Source organism: Lonchura striata, chromosome 9 (genome assembly GCF_046129695.1).
Source record: "Lonchura striata isolate bLonStr1 chromosome 9, bLonStr1.mat, whole genome shotgun sequence".
NCBI lineage: Eukaryota > Metazoa > Chordata > Aves > Passeriformes > Estrildidae > Lonchura > Lonchura striata.
In genome coordinates this window covers 18687342-18694694 of record NC_134611.1, presented here as the reverse complement: position 1 = coordinate 18694694, position 7353 = coordinate 18687342, and positions in this window count along the sequence as shown.

Here is a 7353-nt window from a genome sequence, read left to right as displayed (position 1 = left end):
GGGATGAATTTTTAAGACGTCTTTAAGAAAGAAAGTGTTTATTAAAAGATTTTGGATAAACATGTACTGAGATGCAACTAGGCATTAGCACCAAAACATCACAGAGGTTTTGAAAACCTTGAGTCCAGTAGCAAAACTCAATAGTAGTAATCAAGCAAATCAAAAATTACTAAATCACATTCAATAATTCCCATTATTTTAACATCTCTCATCATGATGATTGAATGTTCTAGAAGAAAGGACATTTGAGATGGCCAGGAATAAGAAAACATTTACATTGTGGCATCATTGGCAGCAACTTAATATACCCAGCTTGAAAATTATCCTGGTTGTTCAGTTAAGTAATTTATTTCATCATCCAAATAGTAAGTAATGTGTGGCTGAATTTGATAAAGTCAGAGGAAATCCTAAGGCATTATGACAAGAGGTGAATTCCAGAGAAGGGAAATAACTAACAATCAAAGCAATCTTGCTTACATGCTGGTCAGATTCCAGGAATTAAAACCAAAACAAAACCCAGGCTGTGTAAAGTTCCTATTGTACCAGGAATTGTATTATTCTAGGATAAAAGTATCCTGCTAAGAAAAGGGCCTGAAAACTATTGTGTGTGTTTCCTTTTCTTGAATAATTTTACCTTTTTCAGCTTGTATTGTCTTGCTTATACATGGGTATAAATGTTTGCATATAAAAGCTATATGGCAAGTTTGTTTCCATTTCCTAAAATTAATGTTGCTGGTATATAGAAGTCCCAGGAGTCTCTCTTTCAAGGCCCAGTACTATATGACCTGATGAAAGCTGATTGCAATCATGTAAGTGCTGGTTACATTCTTTGTGATATCAATTTAGCTTATGTTAAAAGACATCAACATCAAAAATTTTACATTTGGATCTACAGATGCAATTATTTCACTTCATAACTTCCATTGGCACCAAGTTCCAGCAGTTCACGTTGATGAATTTCCACAAAAAAGAAATACCAAACAACTGAAGCAGTGGTGCCTGAGCTTGTAGCAGAAGCACCAGCTCAGCTGCAGTGTACCCCAGTAAAGCCCTGCATGTGTGGTATTTTCAGGGTGGAATGAAGAGCCATCAAGTCATTCTAGCTCTTCCCAAATCAGCATGCTGCTAGTTCTTCCCTAAAACTTGCAGCCTGCTGCCACCCATGACATGTAAGCCTCACCTGCCAGAGAGGAAAGTGCTGCATTTTGTTACATTGTCTGATGTCCTTGGTATTGGTTTTCCTTCAGAAAATGCCTGGCTGGAAGAGGAACAAAACTCCCATCCTTTAAGCCCCCATGGGTTAGACTGATCTTGTAGGTTTTGGAAAACCTACTTGTAGTTGCTGCTTTCCTAAGGCACCCCAAACAGAGTGGTACTACTTCTTAGGAAAATGCCTGAAGTAGCAAGTATTTCCACCACTAGCAGATGGGTTGCTTGGCACTGGATCTGGTGTTTCAGTTCTCACTTTTAACATCCTTCCCCTTTTTATGAATGTTAAGCACTCAGAATGTGAGAGGGAAAAAAATCTTCAGCTAGTGATTACTACACTTATTCAAGAGAAAGATCTGTTATACTGCATGATTATATATTTCATAAAAACTCTAGTTCAGATAATTTTATCCCATTTTGTATTTAATGTATAAATAAATTCATTTAATGGATCACAACTGGAACTCAATGCTTTTGGAATTCCACAGTATTCTACTATTCTTAAAACATTACTGTGTTTCTCCCTTACTTGTAATTCTCTTTCTTTGTATGTTGTAGTCCTATTACATACTGTTCAGGGCAAACTGGAATTTTTTTTGTCATTCTAGAAGGTGTTAACAGCCTTATTTTGGAGATTGCTTTTGTCATTTTGAGAAATTTCCACATGCAGGCTGTCTGCCCTGTTTTTACTGGAAGCTTCAATACCTGGTTCTAGTAGGTAATTAGGTCCCTCTCTACAAGTACTCTTCAGACACAAAAGCACTTTCAGGGACTTGGGTTTGGGATAAGCTGAAATATCTGGCTCAGGTAAGGAAAGCCATACCTTAGCACACAAGTTTAGTTACAAGCCAGATACTGACATATGGAGTGCTGAAGGTGAATTTAAAGTGTGCACAGCATGTAGGGATATAAATCAATGCTTTCTGAGACAATCAGTTGCAAGGGCGGAGGAGCTGTGCTGGAGGAACACTATCAAACAGTTCCTAAGTATGGGGTAGACAGCTGGGAAGGTCACTTGTAAAAGTGCTGGAGACATAAGATTGTCAGGCTGAAGAATTGTCTCAGGCTGAAAAAGAAATTAAAGCCTGCCATGTGCACAGTCTGAGAATTCAGAGGTGGGTGACCACTGTACCAGGAGGTATGGTGAACAACATAACTTTGCCTACTGTCTGATCTTCAGCCTTTCTTGTAACATACCCCAAAAGAAGAAATAACCTTTCATAGCATTTTACTGCTGGATGTAAATGGACCCTGAAACATCCCTTCCTATGAGTAGAAATAGAATTCACACAGAAAACCCAAACCAACCAACCAACTACCAACGAAAACTATGTTAATATAAAGGTTTATAGTATAATTAAAATATTTTGATGTAAAGAGTAATAGCTTATAACAGAAATGATTCTCAGATGACTTCCAGTACTGCTTTCTGATAGTATGGGAAGGTAGTGGTTACACCAAAGACTTTGAAGTCAAAGATTTGAAAAATACAGTCCCAGAAATGCCTTCATAAATCAGTTTATATCCTGTGAAAAAGCTGTGAATTAAACAAACACACTCTGGTACCACATCTAATCCCAGTAATGTAGTGGCCATGTTGGAATTCATACCTATTTAATTCTGTAATACACTGAAGGTCATGTCTTGTGTCACTGCGTGTATATACACCACTTCTCTTCCCACTCATGATTATGTAACTGAAGCATATATTTGCATGATATATTTTTATTAATACTTAACATATTTATGTAATTATTTAATGCAGTTTAGCAGTGGGAAATCAAGAGGTCTGACAAAGTCACAAGTGGCATCAGCCACAACCTTGCAGAACTCCAGCTAATACTTTGAAGAATAGTAGCAATCCTAGAACCAGATTTTCCAGATAAATGTGTATATTGATGTATTGAAAAGACATATAAAAATAAAAGGAGCAGAATATCTACTTAATAATCAAAACTTGTTTTACTAAAATAGGTAAGGGCATTTGTTTGTGTGTGAGTCTATAGATTCTTTGCCAACATTAACAACTGTAAACTTAGCTTGATAATAACAAGGCAAAGATTATAAAATCAGTAATGCCAGCTGCCTGGCCTGTGTACAATCAGGCTTTCATGAAAAATGTGGGGACTGGATTTGACAGAGCCAGAAAGCAGCTGTTCTCAACAGCACACTTCCTCTCAGAAGCTGCAGCGATCTGAGGGAGAATTAATGCTCTTTGCACATTACTGCACCCTTTCAGTGGTCCTTGTGGCAGCTGTTGCTGTGCTTCCCCTAAACACTCAAACTGGAGTTGTACTAGGATTGCATGCAGCAACTGGCAAAACATTCAGTAGGCAAAAGTCCTGATATTTCAGGGAACTGGACAAGGTATAGCATATGTTGTTTTCATAGTCTTTGTCCTTTCCTGGAGCAGGAAGGATAATAATTTAGTCCCACACCCCAGCTGTCTATCTTAGAAGAAGTTGGCTATCTTATACTTGGGAAGAAATGGCCCCTGTGGAAATAGAAATAAAATTTTCAGTCTTCTTGCTTTTACTATGCAATGATAGTTTAATAACTGGAGGTATATTTTCAGCTTTACCACTCTGCTAATAGTGACTGTGAGAAAGTTGTTTCATCACGTGGTACTACAGTTTCTCCACATGTGGCATAGAAATAATTAAATTTACCTTCTTCATGGAACATAATGAAATCCATGTAGGAATCTGGAAGCTGAAATTATTTTAAGAGCATTGGAAAGACCATATTGAGAACACAGTTTTTATGGTTTTGACATCAATTACCACATATTTTCTTGGTAGCTTGGGCTGGCATGTGGCAGTTGTGTTGGCAACTGGGACTGCAGCCCACATAGCTTTTGAACATACATATATACACATATATATACACACATGTATATACACATACATACATATATATATATACATACACATATAAACATAAAAATGGATTTCAAAAGCCTTACCCTGTCATTTTACACCTGCTTGTCAGAAAGCATGACAGAGCAAACCTTTTCTTTTTTTCTGTCTTTTGCAGAGGTGTTTGGGGAAATGCTTGATCCTGTGTTAGTTGAACTGACGTCTTCAAAGCTTTTACAGACAGAGCTCAGTGAGCATGAGCTGCTAATTAAAACAAATCTTCCTCTTGCTACTACAGTTAGTCAGCCTTAATTAATAAATTCAACCTCCAAATTATTTGATTGTACTTTTAAATATGCATTAATATCAAGGTCATGGCCTCTCAAAAAGAGATGCTGTGACAGATTTTTTGGAACATTTGGAAAAACTGGAAATGTAGTTGGAGCCCACTAGATGTCAGTGCCTCCGTACAATAGACTACTGCAGCTCTGTTTGCTAGGCAGATAGGACTGGGTGTCCCAGAGTAGCGAGTACTTTTTTCTCCAAAGGAGTCTTTCTGCTCTAAAATGTGACGTCTATTCAGGCTTTGATATGAACAGAAATTACAACATTGATTATTGCTTGGGAAAGTGAAATTTTAGATCTGAACACCAGTACTCTGCTAGATATCCACTTCTGTGTGAGGCAGCGAGTGTCTAAGGCTTGCTGGAGAAATCAAATCTGGTCAGTACTGCACCAAGCAGTGCATACAAGGATGGGGGAAGAACAGTGTATTAACAGGATCACAGCAAATCTTCAGCTTTTGCAATAGCAGACTATTGCCAAAATTAACCAGTGAACAAAGAAACACACTGGAGTAATGAATTTCTGACATGGAAATGAAAGGTTCGATTATACCTTTAGAGCAGATGAAGTCATGAGCTCTGACAAACACTCAGCAGTGTTATTGTGGTATCTAAAGAAGCTTCTCTGAAGCACATCTCTTTTAATAAGGCGTGTAATTATGTCATTGTGGAGCTGTGTGTCCTATTTACTTTAATTATTTTCTACTCTGTGGATTGTGCCACTGTCATTAAAATGTGGTTTTGAGGACTGAAACTTGTAATTCATTCTTTGTTTAGGAGGTACAGAGTGCAATGCTAATTACCATGCTAATTAGCTGTCACTGCTGGATAGTGTTTGTGGTATTTTATAAACCATGACCAGATTTTTAGAAAATTGCAAAAACTTATTGCTTTCTTTTTAAAATAAGCCAATCTTATAGCAAGTCCTGGGCAGCTAAAATTAAGGATTTTGTCTAAGGTACTGACTATGGGGTGCCAAAGTCACAGCTCGTAACAGTGATGCTAAATAAAAGCTCTGTCAGAGATGGTGAATTCTCAGTTCCAGGCTGTGGGTCCTATAGAGAACAAAGCCTTTGGCCTTTTGCACATGCAAAGATAAAATCTCCTATGGAATTCAGGTACAATCACACACTCACTCCCGATAATGATAATGAAGGGGATTTTATGTCTACTTGAATTTAAAAGGTTGAAATTTAGCATTTAATTTTTATTACCAGGCACACATGTCTAGGTAATATTTTCCAAAGAGTATATGGAGTGAGTAGCTGCTTTCTGAAATTCCATTGCCAGCAATAGAAGAAAATACACACTGGCATGTTTACAAAGGATGCCAAAGGACATGTTTGATTTTTATTTTGATTATTTCTGTCAAGCTTATTTTTAATATACATTGCTGACTCTGCTATTACTTAGAATAATAAAAAGTAACGTTTCTATCAGTACGATTTTTTAAACAAAATGTACAAATTAAAATCATGTATATATGTCTATGTACATATTTACCTTTGCACCTCTAAAAATGATGTTTGTATCACATGATCAGTCAGTTTTGCACAATTTATGATTTGAAAGAGCTTTCCACACATCTGTTGCGGTGTCTATGATATTTTATGAATTGCCACCTCATATGAATGTGGTTGTTTAAAAATATGTGGCTTCTCTACAGTGTTTGACAATGTATTGCCAAAACAACGTCACACACGGTCAGGGTACATGAATACTTCGTGTATAACCTCAAAAAAAAAAATTAAAATTAATGGAAACACCCAGAAAACAATCATCTGGAGAATCTAAAGCTCCCCAGAGGTCTCCCGGTCTCTTGTCCATCTGGGTCTGGCAGTAACCCGGGTGCGCCGGGCACGTCCCGGCGAGAAAGGGGCGCGGCCGCCCCCTGAGGCGCCTTTGCATCCCACCCGCGCGCCCCTCGTCCTCCCGGGACAGGGGCAAGGCCGGCCCGGGGACGGCACCACCGCCTTCCCCCGCCGCGAGAGGGGCCGGCACGGCACCGGCAGAGCCACCGGCACCGGCAGAGCCACCGGCACCGGCAGACACCGGCAGAGCCACCGGCACCGGCAGACACCGTCAGAGCCACCGGCACCTGCAACGGCTGCGCCGCCGGCAGCGACAACGGCGCGTTGCTCCGGCAACGGCTCCCGGCGGCGAGGGGCGGCGGGCGCAGGTGCGGACCCGCGGGAGGGTGCTGAGGGGACAGTGCCCCGCAGGACGGGTGCTGAGGGGACACTGCCCCGCAGGACGGGTGCTGAGGGGACAGTGCCCTGCAGGACGGGTGCTGAGGGGACAGTGCTCCACAGGACGGGTGCTGAGGGGACACTGCCCCGCAGGACGGGTGCTGAGGGGACCCTGCCCTGTAGGACGGGTGCTGAGGGGACAGTGCCCCGCAGGACGGGTGCTGAGGGGACAGTGCTCTACAGGACGGGTGCTGGGGGGACACTGCCCCTCAGGACGGGTGCTGAGGGGACAGTGCCCTGCAGGACGGGTGCTGAGGGGACAGTGCTCCACAGGACGGGTGCTGAGGGGACACTGCCCCGCAGGACGGGTGCTGAGGGGACCCTGCCCTGTAGGACGGGTGCTGAGGGGACAGTGCCCCGCAGGACGGGTGCTGAGGGGACAGTGCTCTACAGGACGGGTGCTGGGGGGACACTGCCCCTCAGGACGGGTGCTGAGGGGACCCTGCCCCGCAGGACGGGTGCTGAGGGGACAGTGCTCCACTGGACGGGTGCTGAGGGGACACTGCCCCGCAGGACGGGTGCTGAGGGGACACTGCCCCTCAGGACGGGTGCTGAGGGGACCCTGCCCCGCAGGACGGGTGCTGGGGGCGGCTCGCAGGACGCCCAGGGGCGGGAGCCGCCGGCAGCGGCGCGGGGTTCTTGGGCGAGGTGAGAGCCCGAGTGGGCCCGGGCGAGGGCTGGCGTTGAGCGACC